This window comes from Vitis riparia, chromosome 3, assembly GCF_004353265.1.
Source record: "Vitis riparia cultivar Riparia Gloire de Montpellier isolate 1030 chromosome 3, EGFV_Vit.rip_1.0, whole genome shotgun sequence".
Lineage (NCBI taxonomy): Eukaryota > Viridiplantae > Streptophyta > Magnoliopsida > Vitales > Vitaceae > Vitis > Vitis riparia.
In genome coordinates, this window is record NC_048433.1 from 8,499,077 (window position 1) to 8,517,368 (window position 18,292).

The window sequence follows — 18,292 nt, forward strand, 5'->3', positions numbered from 1 at the left end:
TTGAAAATGAACTTGCCAAAGGCATCTTGAGAGGAGAATTTAAGGATGAGGATACAGTGTTGATTAACACAGAGGTCACAACATTTTCCAATGGCCAGTTTCCCCAGCAAAAGCTAATCTTGAGAAAACTGGAGCCTGATTCCGATACACTAATTTCAGAAGGCCAAGAAGCTTTTTCACAAACCAACTGAACGTCTTTTTTGTAGTTGTATGGTCACCTCTAGTCTTTAACTTCTACAAAAATGAGCATCATCTCACCTTGCATACTCAATCCGAGTGTATAATAGATATCTCTTTTCTTTGTCTTCTCTTTTCTCATTGGCTTAAACACTATTCACATTTCCCCGGATTGCCTTGGGTCTTTCTAACACAAAGCAATATCAGTTGAGAAGCAGGACATCTCTTTTCTCATGGTAAAAAAGAGGGACGAAAATCTTTACAAACTAAGGTGGTGTTTGTTTTTTTGGCTTTTTACTGAAAACCATTTAGTTTTAGAATTTAGGTTGTTTGTTTTTTTACTTTTTCACGACTTATTATAAACTTTTTACTAAATAGAAAAAGCCAAAATATGTTGCTTTTTCTAAATAAAAAAAAATAACACAATGGTTTTTTTTACTTTTTAATACTTAATAGAAATAAAATACTACAAAAACAAACAACCTAATATTTAATACTATTAAGTATTAAGGTTCTATTTAGAATTAAGTAAAAAAACAAACACCACCTAACTCTACTTTCATCTACAATATTTCAGAAATTTCTTAAATTCTAGAAATGCACCACTAATTTTCTTATCCATAAACATATCAACAAAATGGTAAAGCATAATGCAAATATCATCACATTATCAAAATGAGCCTTACTGGTCTTGCTCACACCTCTTTACCTCTCAAATTCTAAGATTTTGCCTTTACCTTCTCTATTTACACCATTAATCATTTTCTAACCCTAATTCTTCAAAACAAATCTCATTGGAAAAAATTATTTCATTGTAAACCCAACTACTCTTTTTTCACATATTTGGTTGTGTGCTGTTATCTATTTGCTTATCCTCTTAACAGATAAAAATTTCATTTCCACTCCTTAAATGGCATCTTTCTTGGCTATAGCCCATATTATTAAGGCTGGCTATTTGTGTCTCACTACTTCTAGGAAAATAATCTTTTCATGCCATGTTATTTTTAATGAAAGCAATTTCCCATTTTCCTTTGATTTTTTCAAGCCTTCTAGTTCATTTTCTAGTCCAATAGACCTGCCATCTAGCCCTACAAGTATTTCTCCCCTTACTACCACAAGTCTCATCCCCCTCTCTGCCACACATTCACCACACCCCACAAATCCATGTTCTCTCACATCACATTCCAATATTGGTGTGGCGGTTGTGTGCTGCATCAAATTTCTTTCCCACTTTAACTCCACCACATGATCCATCTAATGCCCAAACACCATCCTAAGACCACATCTTAGGTACCATGGCCCCCTTAGAAACTCCCCCATCGGAATGCATAAAACCTACCAATGCCTATCCCATGCAAACTCATTCCAAATCTAGCATTATTAAACCCAAATCCTTTATTTCTCTACTTCCTTCCTTACCCTTCCCTCCCATCCTTTCTGAACCCCGTAGCTTTGTTGAAGCTTCCAAGTTCTTGAAATGGCACCAAGCTAGTTATGTGTGCTGAATTTGCTGCTCTCATGCATAATCAAACTTGGTCTCTCGTTCCACCACCTTCTAATGCTAATGTTGTCGGCTACAAATGGGCACATCATATAAAATAAACCTATGATGGCATTGTGACATACTCAAAGCTCAGTTAGTTGCAAAAGGTTTTCATTCCACATATTGATTACATTGAAACATTCAACCCAGTGGTCAAAGCAATCACCATCCAAATTGTTCTATCATTTGAACTTTCCCACAGTTGGCACATATACCAATTAGATGTGCATGTGACTTCTTGAATAGACTTCTTATGGAAGATATATATATATATATATATGGTTCAACCACCTGGATTTGTATACTCTTCCAAATTTATGTTTGCAAATTAAAAAAGACATTATATGGCCTCCAATAGGCTTCTTAGGCATAGCTCCAACCAAGGACAAAAATATTGGGATATATTGTATATCGGAAAAGATAGATACGATATATAAATAAGATATATCGACTAATGAAAAATATCAATAAGATATCAATAATCACAGATATATTTGTGATATAAGCAAAAAATCAGTTCTAAATGAAAAAAAAATCGTTGAAATTTCAAGGATATATAGGATATATCAGTAAAAAATTAAATTATTATAAATAAGTTAATTTTAATTATTTTATAATATATTTTGTATACTAATTAAATATAAGACAAATATAAAATTATCAATATTTTTAAATAAAAATATTTTGTATCAAAATATCCACCTATATTTTTAAATAAAAATATTTTGTGTCCAAGTGTACCAATATTTTTAAATAAAAATCATAAATATATTTAAATCACAAAATTAGTATATTTGCAATAATCTAATTTTAAATTAATGATTTAATTTTATTTTGATATTCAAGTGTAATAATAGCCTATTGAGAATAAATTAATTTGGTATATTTTTAAATTAGTATAACATTTAATTTAAATTAGTGTTATTTTACAATTAATTAATATATTTTTAATAGATGTAAGTAAATTAACTTAGCATAGTAATATATTTGAATCAATAATTAGTACATTTGCAATAATTTAGCTTCATAATGAGTGTACACTTACAAAATTCATATTTCTTATTAACCAACACAATATAATTAAATTTAATATCGCAAATCATATCATACGTATATCAATTTTTTGAACAAAACAACTTTAAAATATCTATTATATTTCTAATTTCATTTTTAAGATTTTTTTTTTTATATTTCCATGAGTTTTGATCAATTTTTGGCCCATCGATATTTTATGTCAAAATGTCCACTGATATATCTTTGATATATCCGATATATTCATAAAATCTAAATACCGATATATCTGTGATTACCGATATTTTCATCCTTGGTTTTAACATTTCCAAGGCACTTTCCTCAAATGGGGTTTTCAACCTTCCATTGCTAATTCCTCTATATTTCTTATTCAAAATAGTAAGCCCACTCTAATTTTACTAGTTTATACTGATGGCATCCTCCTCAAATGGTGATGGCATGTTTCTCATTCAACCCTTAATTTCATATCTAAATAAAAATTTGGCCTCGAAAAGATTTGGGAGATTTTCATTATTTTTTGGGACTAGAAACCTCTCGCCATAGGTGTGTTCTCTATCTCACTCAATCAAAGTATATCCATGACTTGCTGGTTTGAACAAAAATGGATAGGCCTAAGCCATTATTAAGCCTAATTATCATTGGTAAACAACTTTCCTTTCATAATGTTCACTTTATGAGTGACCCTCATACTTATCATAACACTATGATACGCATGACAATGCCTAACATTGACTAAGATGAATATAACCTTTGTAGTCAACAAAGCCTGCCAATTCATGCATAATCCAACTATGCTATGCTGGAAAGGGGTGAATTGGATATTATGGTACCTTAAAGATACAATTTATCATGGTCTTCAATTCACTGAAGCTTCCTGTTTGACTCTTATTGCCTATATTGATGTGGATTGGGTGAGCAATCCCAATGATAGAAAATCCATGAGTGGTTATGCTATATATCTGTCTTAATCTTATTTCTTGATAGACATCCATGCAAAAGGTCATAGCTCATTCAAGTACGAGGTCACAGTATAGAGCTATCGTACTAGCTACTACAAAACTATCATAGATCTAATTCTTTTTTAAGTAATTTGGTGTTGTTTAACACTCCTCTCCTATCTTGTGGTGCGATAATTTGGGAGCTACATTTCTTACTGCAAATTTGATCATGCACTCTAGAATGAAGCATGTAGAAATTGATTTCCACTTTGTTGGGGTGAAAGTTCTCCAAGGTAATCTTACTACTAGACATATATCTAGCTACTAATGATCACATCACAAATACCTTCACCAAGGACCTTCAGGCTCAACATTTTTAGATGCTCAAAGACAAGCTCACTGTCATTGTAGATCAATTTCTCTTGAAGGGTTGTGTAAAGGCTATTACAATATTCTCAAACTAATAAAGATAAAACTTAACAAACTTATATATCTCATGTATATTAGTTGATAAGTTGGTAAGTTTTGGATATTATCAGTTGGTTTTGGTATAAAAATTCAAATCATTATCTGATTCAAATCATTTTAACTACATTTACGTATACAAAACTTAACCTCTTTTGATAAAACCAAAAAAAAAAAAAAAAACAAGTAAGAAAGACTTTTCAACATTCCTAAACTTTTCATTCCGATGCAAGTAGAAGATTAGATTCTAGAAGAAGAAAAAGATTAAGAAAAGAAAATAACATAGAAAGAATTTGTTACAAAAAATATAAAAAAACAAAACAAAAATTTGTTACAACAACAAAGAATTTTAAAGTTAGAAATTTAATATTATTGTCCCTAAAGAATTATTTTGTTTGTTCTTGTTTTACTGGGTAAATTACATAGACGTCCTCAACATTACATCATATTAAAATTCAATTTAAAGTAAAGCTTTTGTATCCTTTTAGGATTAATTATTAATTAACATTTAATTTTTATTTGTTTTAACTTAGTAAACTAATATGAAAAATATTTTGAAATTAATTTAAGGTAATAACAGGACAAATTACAAGAGGGTTTAGAAAAATAAGAATTTGAGTTTGTTTAATGTTAATTACTAATTACCATATACTCTCTACTTACTTTAACTTAGAAAAATAATTAATCTGAATTTAATTTATGATAATGAAAAAAATGTCTAGCATAATAAGAAATCTGATTGCTAATCACAAGGGTAAATTTGGTATTTTGATAAATAAATAAAAAAACAAAAACAAAATGTATGACATCAGCCCGTGACATCATTAATTTAACTACGTAATGGTAGGACCTAGCGTAAGGTGGTGTTATTGTTCGACTTTTAAGCTTAACCAATGTACAATTTACTCAATTTCATATAATTTAGATAAGATATTTTAAAACTAGTTTAAGAAAGATATAATAATTCATTAAAAAAATCTAAAATTTTTATGATATATATAAAGAATGTGGATCAAAATTATAAAATTAATTAAATGGTTGAAAAACTCATATGTAATTTTGTTTCAAAATTGGTGTATGAATGTCCATAAAATATGTCATACTTTTATCAATTACAAAAAAAAAAAAAGAAAATAGAAAAATTTTGTCATTTTATTGTCTTAAAATAATTGATAAATTGAATCCGAGTGAAAGTTGAGTTCCGGCATGAAGTTTGAAAAATAACATGTCTTGTTGAAACTAACCTACTAAGTGCAAATATAATGATTCTTAATTGAATTTATCGTAGTAAAATGGTTTTGAGTTAAACTTAATCCATATAACAAGATTCAAGTTGGAACTATTGACTCTCTATAAATGTAACAATTCTCTTATTGGATTCATCCTTATAAAATGATCAATTTTCGTATAGATATTGTCCATTCTACACTCGTTATATATAGACAATAATTGTAATGACCTACTTCCTCTTTTAGATATTATTTGTTATAAAGTTTCATAGTTTTAGAACATATCAACTTAATTAAAATCAAATATGTCTTAACTCAATTCTAACTTTATACACTTTCAAAATTCATATTTATTATTCTTAAAATCCAAGTATCGAATCCACCGATATATTTCTGCCTATCAATGTTTTTCTTCTTGATCATATCTATATCAATTACACTTACAAAATAACTTTAAAATATGTATTCTTGCTTATTTTATCATTTTTTTTTTTTAGTTTTTCCAAGCATTCCTATGAATTTTGAATAATTTTCATTTTACCGATATTTCTGATATATCCGTAAAATCGAAGTACTAATATATCCGTGATTATCGATATTTTCATCCTTGGATTATATATACAATCCAATTTTGCAAAACAATATCAGTTAGAGATTGATATTTGAGACCTTGAACAAAAATACATGAGTATTTAGGAGTTTTATTCTGTGATGACTAATCTCTGGGACCAATTGGCTCTCATGGAATCAATAGAGTTCCTAGTCTTTGCACCTTATATTGCCCATAGAGAGAAACAACGTCTAGTTCAATTTTTGATGGTCCTTCATAGTGATTTTGAAGCATTACGTGGGACAATTTTGCATCGAACCCCATGTCCTTCTGTTGAATCAATGGTTAGTAAATTATTGGTTGAGAAGATACGTCTTAAGTCTCAAGCAAGAAAATATATCTCTACATCTCATACATTTGTTTTGGTAGTCCCTTTTGGGCCACCTTCCAAGCCACCTTCCAATAATCAAACCAAGCCTTACTCAAGGGTTGCTATAGATGAATGTAGCTACTATAAGCCAAAAGTGTCATTGGAAGACTCGATGTCCAATGATCCCCCAATAATAGTGCAACACCAGCTCTCAACAGTCTAAACAAAGTCAATTATACTAGCCAACAATGTTTGTGCAGGCCTCCACAATCTAATACCATAACAATTGTTCCTCTATTTGACTTGTCTAGATTTGGACTCACATTATCCTCTAATCCCATAGTTGTTTCCCTTGCTGAACAGTTCTAGAAATTCCTCCTCACACAACCACATGTTATGTCTGCCTCTTCAAGTTTTCTAGCCACTAGGTCTTTAGGTATATCTTCCTTTGTATGGGTCTTAGACTCTAAAGCTCCTTACCATATGTCCCCTGATTCCTTATCTTTTTCTTCTTTATCTCCTACATTTTTTATGTTTATCATGATTCCTGATGACACTCATTTACCTTTAGCTGGTATTGGTTATGATATTACACCTCATTTTTCTCTTCCTCATGTCTATCATATTCCTAATCTTACATTGAATCTTGTCTCTATTGGTCAATTATGTGACTCTGGTTACTTAGTTTTTTTTTTTCTTCTACTTCTTGTTTTATGTAGGATCCTCAATCCGAAAAGCTGATTGGGACAAACCATAAGAGAGGGGGGTTATATACTCTAGATGAGCTAAAAGTCCCAACAATTGCAATTCCTAGTCTTCATTTGTCTTCTTTTCGTTTGAGTCCTTCTTCATCTAGTTTTTATTTATGGCATTCTCGTTTAGGACATGTTTCAACTTCTAATTTAAAGTATTTAGTTTCTACAAGAGCATTAGGAAATTTTCAAATACAATATATATTATTATTGTAGTGGTTATAAATTGGACAAAAATTTCTATCTTACCTTTAAATAGAAGCATTTCCTTTTCTTCCACCTTATTTGATTTAGTTCATTATGATGTGTGGGGACCTTCTCCAATTTCTACAAAATGAGGGTCTTAATATTATGTTTCCTTCATTGATGATTATACTCGTTGTTGGGTTTATCTCATGAAACATTGTTTTGATTTTTTGAATATTTATAGCATTTCAAGCTTATGTCAAAACTCAACATTTTGCTATCATCAAGTGCTTTAGGTGTGATTTGGGTGGGGAATATACTTCCAATGCAATTATTTAATTACTTACTTCACATGGAACTATTCACCACATGTCTTATACTGACACTCTAGAGCAAAATGGTGTAGCAGAAAGGATATGTAGGCACATTGTTCAAACTACTTATTCTCTTTTATTATATGCATGTGTTCCTACTGAATTTTGAGGGGAAGCATTTCTTACTACAGTTCACTTAATTAATAAAATCCCTTCATCCTACACTTCTGGTCTATCATCGTTTGAAAAGTTATATGGCTATGCTCCTGATTACTTTTCCTTAAGAGTCTTTGGTTGTACTTGTTTTGATTTTCGTTCTCATGAGGAGCGTAGTAAGTTATCTGTTTGCTTTGTCATTTGTGTTTTTCTAGGATATGGTGAAGGTCAAAAGGGATATCGTTCATTTGATTCAATTAGTCATAAATTATATGTTTCTCATCATGTTTACTTCCTTGAGCATATGCCTTTATTTTCTATTCCTGTTGAGTCTCATAATGTCTTTAAACCTAAACTTGGTAACATTAATCCTTTCTTGGATGATACAAGTAGTTTGCCCACAGATACTGATATTTTGGTTCTTGATCATCTTGTTCTTTCTCCTCCTATGGTCATTCCAGCACCTTTTGAGACTATGGATCCTCCTCCCTCAAATTATTCTCAACATTTTCGTAAGTCTACTTGATTACTAGATTTTGTTTATTCCTCTTATTCAAATTCTTTTACATCATTTTAAACTTATATTGACAACCTTTCCAAGCTTTTATCACATAGAGAAGTTGTTTTTTATCTTCTTTGGCAGCAAGCTATCATTGAGAAACTTTCTTCTTTACATAAGATTAATACTTGGGATTTAGTACCTTTACCACCTAGTAAGAGTGCCATTGGTTCTCATTGGGTCTATAAAATCAAAACTAAGTCGAGTGGTTCAATTGAGCGGTACAAAGCTCGATTGGTTTCTAAGAGGTTTTCTCAACAGTATGGTATGGATTATGAGGAGACCTTTGCTCTAGTTTTAAAGATGACTGTTGTTCGTACTCTTATTACAATTGCTTAAGTTCGCCAGTGGCATATATCTCAAATGGATGTTAAAAATGCCTTCTTGAATGGTGATCTCCAAGAAGAAGTCTACATCGTACCCACTCTTGGTGTTTCTCATAACCCTGGAGAAGTTTGCAGGCTCAAGAAAGCTTTATAAGATCTCAAACAAGCACCCTATGCTTGGTTTGCAAAGTTCTTTGTTGTGCTTACTTCTCTTGGCTTTCACCCTAGTCATCATGATCCTACACTTTTTCTAAAGTACACCTCTACTGGTTGCATTCTTCTTTCTTTATATATTGATGATATGATTATTACAAGTGATGATGTTGATGGGATTGTAGTGTTGAAATTCGATTTGACTTCCAATTTTGAAATGAAGGATTTAAGTACTCTACGATACTTTTTAGGTATTGAGGTAACCTCTTCTCCAAAAGGTTATCTTATTTCATAGCCTAAGTATATAGTTAATATTCTCAATTGAGCTCGCCTTATTGATACTAAAACTATTGATACTTCTCTTAAGGTTAATGTTTGGTATTCTTTTTCTGATGATAACCCTTTACTAGACCCTACTTTATATTGTACTATTGTTAGCAGCCTAGTCTATCTTACTATTACACTTCCAAATATTGCTTGTGTTGTTCACATTGTTAGTCAATTTGTTGTTTCTCCTACTACAGCTCATTGGGATGTTATTCTTCATATTCTACAATATCTCTAAGGCATTATATTTCAAAGTATTTTACTTCTATCCACTTCTTTGGAAGGATTGCTCAACAATTGGGAAATGTAGACGACGAACAAGAAAGCATACTTTGATGCTTATTTGCTGCTAATGAAAGCACTCAGGGGATGTTATTAGAGCTTAGCATATGGAGTGATTGACCATTGTGAATAGATGTGGTAGAGTCTAATAGACTTAATTTGATGCTTGACATGGTGGTCATTTTGCATTCGTCCTAAGGTTGAGCCTCGACTGATGGGTCGATGTGGACATGTAGATAACCTTTTTTGTACTAGGCTCTTTGTTTACCTTGATGGAACAAGGACTTTAATTTTTTTTTAAATGTAACTATGAAGGATGTTACATTACTCCTAATGCATAAAGAAAATGATAAAGAAAAACACATTATGGTTAAGTTTACAATACAATTTTTACCTGAACTTAATTATAGTTGAGTTGCAATAACAAATAACTTAACTAGGTTTAAGTTCATAGTAACAATACTCACTTAAACTTAATTATAGTTAAGTTGTATTAATTGAGAACTTAACTAGGGTTAAGTTCTTAGTTACAATTTTTACTTGAACTTAATTATGGTCGAGTTGCATTAATTAAGTACTTAAACTCTAGTTAAGTTGTCAACTAAAATGTTTATGTGACCTTTAACTTATGATTGATTTTCATTTAGAAAGAGTTTACACATTAATTGGTTAATTTTTATGGACCTCATATGGTTTGGATATTGATTAAATAGGTCAATTACACATAGGGAGTGTGGAATTGATGCTTGGAAAAATCGAAATAGAAAAATACTAAAAAAAATTAAATCCTCACATTCTTTGTACCCTCCCAAATCTCCACTTCTTTTTATTTTTATTTTTTACAAAATTGGACCTCACATGGCTTGGATATTGATTAAATAGGTTAATTACACTTAAGGGGAGTTTAATTGATGCCTAGAAAAATCGAAATCCAAAAATATTTAAAAAAATAGCAAAGGTATGAAGAATGTGAGGAATAGGTTAATTCTTGGTACCCTTCAAAATCTCCACTTCTTTGAACCTTACAAAAATAAAAAAATAATAAAAAAAAATTATTCCTCATATGGCTTAAATGATTGGTTAGCTGATCTAAATTTGATGAATTTGATTGGTTAGCTTATCTGAATTTGATGAATTGTGCTTTAAATTGGTAGCGTAAGAAACTTGATTCATTAAGACTCCAGCTTGATTACATATAGAATAGACTTTAAATTTCCAAAGAGTTTAAATGGCTTATATGAAATAGGTAGGAACAATATAATGCTAGTGCAAGCTTGTTTTCATGATCTGTTGTTCACTGTTAGCATATATATATATACTCAAGGTCTTCCATTCCACTGACCCAAGAGATGCCAAGAAAGCTATATTTGAAGCTTTATCATTGGAGGAATTTCTCTTCATTTGTTAAAAAAATAACAATAAAAATAAAATGTAAATAAAAAATAAATCCTTGTTTGGAGTTTTTCTCTTTGGAAGGATTGCTCAACAATTGGGAAATGTAGACAACGAACAAGAAAGCATACTTTGATGCTTATTTGCCGCCAATGAAAGTAACTCAGGGGATGTTATTATTGCTTAGCATATGGAGTGATTAACCATTGTGAATAGATGTGGTAGAGTCTAATATACTTAATTTGATGCTTGACATGGTGGTCATTTTGCATTCGTCCTAAGGTTGAGCCTCGACTGATGGGTTGATGTGGACATGTAGAGAACCTTTTTTGTACTAGGCTCTTTGTTTGCCTTGATGGAACAAGGACTTTAATTTTATTTTATTTTAAATGTAACTGTGAAGGATGTTACATTACTCCTAATGCATAAAGAAAATGATAAAGAAAAACACGTTATGGTTAAGTTTACAATACAATTTTTACCTAAACTTAATTATAATTGAGTTGCATTAACAAAGAACTTAACTAAGTTTAAGTTCGTAGTCACAATACTCACTTAAACTTAATTATAGTTAAGTTGTATTAATTGAGAACTTAACTAAGGTTAAGTTCTTAGTTACAATTTTTATTTGAACTTAATTATGGTCGAGTTGCATTAATTAAGTACTTAAACTCTAGTTAAGTTGTCAACTAAAATGTTTATGTGACCTTTAACTTATGATTGATTTTCATTTAGAAAGAGTTTACACATTAATTGGTTAAGTTTTATAGACCTCATATGGTTTGGATATTGATTAAATAGGTCAATTACACATAGGGAGTGTGGAATTGATGCTTGGAAAAATCGAAATAGAAAAATACTAAAAAAAGTTAAATCCTCACATTCTTCGTACCCTCCCAAATCTCCACTTCTTTTGATTTTTATTTTTTACAAAATTGGACCTCACATGGCTTGGATATTGATTAAATGGGTTAATTACACTTAAGGGGAGTTCAATTGATGCCTAGAAAAATCAAAATCCAAAAATATTTAAAAAAAAATAGAAAAGGTATGAAGAATGTGAGGAATAGGTTAATTCTTGGTACCTTTCAAAATCTCCACTTCTTTGAACCTTTAAAAAAAAAAAAAAAATTATTCCTCGTATGGCTTAGATATTGTTTAAATAGGTCAATTACACTGTGTGCAATTGATACCCGAAAAAATTGAAATCGAAAAATATTAAAAACAATTAGCAAGGGTATGAAGAATGTGAGGAATCCTCACATTCTTCGTACCCTCCAAAATCTCCAGTTCTTTGAGTTTCTTTAAAAAAAAATTAAATTGACCTCATATGGCTTGGATATTTATTAAATAGGTTAATTACATTTAGGGGATGTGCAATTGATGCTTAGAAAAATCAAAATCCAAAAATACTAAAAATCTCAACTTCTTTGAGTTTTTCTTTTTTTTTTTCTTTTTTTTAAATTTGAACCTCATATAGTTTGGATATTGATTAAATAGGTTAATTACACTTAAGGGGTGTTCAATTGATGTCCAGAAAATCAAAATCGAAAACTACTAAAAAATTAAATCCTCACACTCTTCGTACCTTCCCAAATCTCCACTTCTTTGAGTTTTTATTTTTTATTTTTTAATTGGACCTTATATGGGTTGGATATTGATTAAATAGGTTAATTAAATTTAAGGATTTTTCAATTGATACTCGAAAAAGTCGAAATCCAAAAATACTAAAAAAATTAACAAAGGAACGAAGACATTTTTTGTACCATCCCAAATCTCCATTTCTTTAAACTTTTCAAAAAAAAAAACTTTCTATCTCATACGGCTTGGATATTGTTTAAAAAAGTTAATTACATTTTGGGGTGTGGAATTAACACCCAAAAAAATCAAAAAAAAAAATACTAAAAAATTAGCAAGGGTATGAAGAAAATGAGGTCACATTCTTCATATCCTCCAAAATCTCTACTTCTTTGAGTTTTTTTGAAAAAAAAAAATGGACCCCATATGACTTGGATATTGATTAAATAGGTTAATTACACTTAGAGGGTGTACAATTGATGCCCTAGAAAATCAAAATCCAAAAATGCTAAAAAATTAGCAAGAATACGAAGAACGTGAGGAATCCGCAAATTCTTCATACCCTCCAAAATCTCCACTTCTTTAAGTTTCTTTAAAAAAATTTGGACCTCATATGGCTTAGATATTGATTAAATTGTTGCATTACATTAAGGGCATATGGAATTGATGCTCGAAAAAATCAAAATCGAAAAATACTAAAAAACAAAAAAAAAAATTAAATTCCTACCTTCTTTGTACCCTCCCAAATCTCTACTTCTTTGAGTTTGTTTTTTCCAAAAATAAAATAAAATTGGACCCCATATGCTTGAATATTGATTAAATAGGTTAATTATATTTACGAGGTGTTCCATTGATGTTCAAAAAAATCAAAATCCAAATATACTAAAAAATTAGCAAAAGTACAAAGACATTCTTCATACCCTTCCAAATCTTCATTTCTATGAACTTGTAAAAAAAAAAAAAACGTCTCATATGGATTGGATATTGTTTAAATATGTTAATTACAATCACGGGGTGTGGAATTGATGCCCAACAAAATTGAAATCCCAAAATATTAAAAAATTATCAAGAATACAAATAATGTGAGGAATCTCTCACATTCTTCATACCCTACAAAATCTCCACTTCTTTGAGTTGTTTAAAAAAAAATGGACCTCATATGACTTGTATATTAATTAAATAGGTCCATTACACTAAGAGTGTCTAGAATTGATGCCCCAAAAAATCGAAATTGAAAAATAGTAAAAAATTAAATCCTTACATTCTTCATACCTTCCTAAATCTCCACTTCTTTGAGTTTCACAAAAAAAAATTTGGACCTCATATGGCTTGGATATTTATTAAATTGGTCTATTACACTAAAAAAAATTAAAATCGAAAAATACTAAAAAAAAATTAAATTCTCATATTCTTTGTACCCTCCCAAATCTTCACTTTTTTGAACTTGTAAAAAAAAAAAATTATACCTCATATGGCTTGGATATTGTTTAAATAGGTTAATTTTCACTTAGGGGGTGTGGAATTAATGCCCAAAAAAATCAAAATACTAAAATACTAAAAAAAATAGCGAGGGTATGAAAAATGTGACATCACGTTCTTCGTACATTCCAAAATCTTCACTTCTTTGAGTTTCTAAAAAAAATAAAAATTGGACCTCATATGGCTTGGATACTAATTAAATAAGTTAATTACACTTAAGATGTATTCAATTAATACCCCGAAAAATAAAAATCCAAAAAATACTAACAATTAGCAAAGATACAGAGAATGTGAGGAATCCCTCACATTCTTCATACCGTCCAAAATCTTCACTTCTTTGACTTTTTTTAGAAAAAAAATTTGGACCTCATATGGCTTGCACCTAGGGGGTATTCAATTGATGCTTGTAAAAATCAAATTTTCAAAAATACTAAGAAAACTAGCATGGGTATGAAAAATGTGAGGAATCCTCACCTCATATTCTTCATACCCTCCAAAATCTCCACTTCTTTGACTTTTAAAATTTTTTTTAGACCTTATATGGCTTTGATATTGATTAAATGGGTTAATTACATTTAGGGGGTGTTCAATTGTTGCCTGAAAAAATTGAAATCTAAAAATACTAAAAAATTAGCAATGTCATGAATAATGTAAGGAATTCTCACATTCTTTGTACCCTCCCAAAATCTCCACTTCTTTGAACTTCTTAAAAAAAAAATTTATACCTCATATGGTTTGGATATTGTTTAAATAGATTAATTACACTTAGGAGGTGTGAAATTGATGTTCGGAAAAATTGAAATCGAAGAATACTAAAAAATTTGTAAGGGTATAGAGAATATGAAGGATCCTACATTCTTCATACCCTCCAAATTTTTCATTTTTTTTTTTTTTGTTTTTAAAAATATTTTAGGACCTCATATTGCTTGGATATTGATTAAATAAGTTAATTATACTTACAGGTATTCAATTGATGCTTGGAAAAATCGAAATCCAAAACTACTAAAAAATTAGCAAAGGTACGAAGAGCGTAAGGAATCCTCATGTTCTTTATACCCTCCAAAATCTCCACTTTTTTTAGTTTTAAAAAACTTTCTTTGGATCTTATATGGCTTGGATGTTGATTAAATAATTCAATTACACTTAGGGGGTGTGGAATTGATGCTCGAAAAAATTGAAATCGAAAAATACTAAAAAATTAAATCCTCACATTCTTTGTACCCTCCCAAATCTCCACTTCTTCAAGTTTTTAAAGATTTTTTTGGACCTCATATGACTTTGATTTTGATTAAATAGGTTAATTACATTTAAGGGGTGTTCAATTGATTCTTAGAAGAATCAAAATCCAAAAATACTTGAAAATTAGTAAGGGTATAAAGAATGTGAGGAGCCTCACATTCTTCTTACCATTCCAAATCTCCACTTCTTTGAGTTTTTTTTTTTTTTTTTAAAAAATGGACCTCATAAAGATTAGATATTGATTAAATAGGTTAATTACACTTAGGAGATATTCAATTGATGTCCGAAAAAATTGAAATTCAAAAATACTAAAAAATTAGTCAGGATACAAAAAATGTGAGTAATCCTTACATTCTTTGTACCTTCCCAAATCTTTACTTCTTTGAATTTTTAAAAATCTTTTTATACTTCACATGGCTTGGATATTGTTGTAATAGGTTAATTACACTTAAGGGGTATGGAATTGATACCTAGAAAAATCAAAATCGAAAAATGCTAAAATACTAATAAGGGTACGAAGAATGTGCAAAATCCTCACATTCTTCATATCCTCCAAAATCTCCACTTCTTTGAGTTTTTTTTTTTAATTTTAATTTGGACCTTATATGGCTTAGATATTGATTAAAAAGATTATTTACACTTAGGGATGTGGAATTGAGGTCCAGAAAAATTGAAATTGAAAAATACTAAATAATTAGTAAGGGTACGAAGAATGCGAGGAATCCTCACATTTATACCTTCCCAAATCTCCTCTTATTTAAGATTTTTAAAACATTTTTTGACCTCATGTGGTTTAGATATTGATCAAAAAATAATTACACTTCAAGGGTGTTCAATTGATGCCTAAAAAAATCGAAATCCAAAACTACTTAAAAATTAGTAAGAGTACGAAGAATGTGAGAAATCTTCACATTCTTCGTATCCTCCAAAATCTCCGCTTCCTTCAATTTTTACAAATTTTTTGCACCTCAATTGGTTTGGATATTAATTAAATAGGTCAATTATACTTAAAGGGTATTGAATTGATGTGCGGAAATTTTGAAATCCAAAAATACTAAAAAATTAGCGAAGGGTGTGGAATTTTATATTGTTACTAATTATATATATATATATTTGGTATTTTCAATATTTCAACCAATATTTTATGTAATTAAATTTAAATGATAAGAAACAATTTATTAATACAATTTTCAATTATTAATTAGTACATAACAATTTTATTTTTTGACAATGTATACTTATTTAAATTTATTTCAATTTATTTTCATATTTTTTTAAAAAGTGTAATTAAAATTAAAATTAAAATTCATTGAAATGATTTAATTATTTTTTTCACTTCAAAAACCAATTATATTGTTTTTCACTCTTTCAATATTCATCCAATTGTTGCACGAATAATTTCAAATTAAAATAAAATTAGTTAACTAATTCTCAACTTATTAATTATATCACCAAATTATTATTTTTTTTACAATATATAGTTTATTTCAAATTTTATTTTATTTTTCTTCACCTCTTAAGTTCATTACTTTATATTACAAAATAAAATAAATTGCAATTTCTCTTTCACAAATTTTTTATTTTTAAAAATTATTCAATATTTTCCAACTTTTATAGAATAATTCCTAAAATTATATAACTGGTTGTTGTAAAAATTTAAAATTATTGTGTTGCATGGGATTATTTTCTTAGCAGAATAACTCCTTTTAAATTTTTTATTCACCTAACCTTCGCATGTGGCTATTACCATTGGTGGAAAATTATGGGTATGGTACCAAAAAGGAGAATTCAGTACCATGGGTAATATAGCATTACCCATGAATTCATTGGTGTAAAATGGTTTTGAGTTAAACTTAGTCCATATCACAAGATTCAAGTTGAAATTATCGACTTTCTATAAATGGAACAATTCTCTTATCGGATTCATATGTATAAAATGATACTTTTTAGCATAGATATTATCCATTCTACACTCATTATATATAGATAGTATTTGTAATGATCTACTTCCTCTCTTAGATATTGTTTGTTATAAAGTTTCATAATTTTAGAACATATCAACTTAATTAAAAGAAACTAATCATATATGATATAAATAACTTATTTCTTAATCAATGTGAAATGTGAAATATCGTATAAATAATATTCACACAATCATCCATTTTCAGGCACGAGTATTTGGAAATAAGATCATATGATCTAGAAGATTGAAAAATAAATTTTGATACCCGTCCCTGTGTGCGTGCTTTAAGAAGGCGGCATTAAATGATAAGTTCTTTGTAATTGTTTTTCTTGTATGCAACATGCCATAATTTTTTTTTTCTTCCTTTTTTCCCTCAAACAAAAGATACATATAAAAATCCATATAATACGTCAATACATTGACTTATAATAGGCTAGATCATCACACTCTTAAGGTTGTAGATGCTCAATCAAAAAGCTAAAGCTCCTAGTAAGGATGCTGGCCGATGATGTTGCCCTGTGGGCTGTAGTTGCAACTGACGAACCACCAGCCATTGTTGCACTGCACTCTTGCACACCTAGACTTACCGAATTGCGCCAAACCACCTGAGTATAATGTCCACACTCTCCTCCAACACATGAGTTAGAGTTATAGTCATAATTAGACTTCTCTCCAACCCACAAGTTGGCAGCATCCGTGGCGGTGAAATCACCACTGCCCATGGCGAGGTTCTCGCCATAAGGACCATTTGAATGCACCATGTTGCAGTCGCCACTCCTTTGGCTAGCATAGTCCCTTGCATAGGCCGCCACATTGTCGTCCCATGTCATGGGCTCAACGCCAACGTCCGCCCGAGCCGCGTTGTGGACATCGAGGTAGTCTTGTTGGGAGTTTTGGGCATGGGAGGGATGGACTAGGGCTAATATTCGAATGAAGCAGATGAGGGCTAATTCTCTCTTGCACAGCCCCATTTTGGCTTCTGTAATACTATTCAATACAGGAACGATCGATTTTTGGCAAGGATTAAGGATGAGGTGCCCATTAATTTATAGGCACATCTTGTAGAAAAGTATCATCGAATGAGTAGGCCTTACGTACGTACGCCTCATCTGTCATTGAATGACTCTAGAAGAGGGATTGTCAAAAAGCTAAGCAACCCATTCAGATTGGACAAGATGCCACCGTCCCAATAAGATTAATTTACAAAAATCAAAATTCCATTTTGAATTTTTTTGCTTTTTATTTGATTGAAATGAGCAAATATATTTCCAACATCTTAGGA

General features: G+C 30.1%; 1 pseudogene; it reads right to left on the minus strand.

Annotated features, from left to right (window-relative positions):
- Positions 1 to 17,496: 17,496 nt before the first annotated feature.
- On the minus strand, positions 17,497 to 17,981 carry LOC117911839 (annotated as a pseudogene).
- Between the last annotated feature and the right edge of the window lie 311 nt (positions 17,982 to 18,292).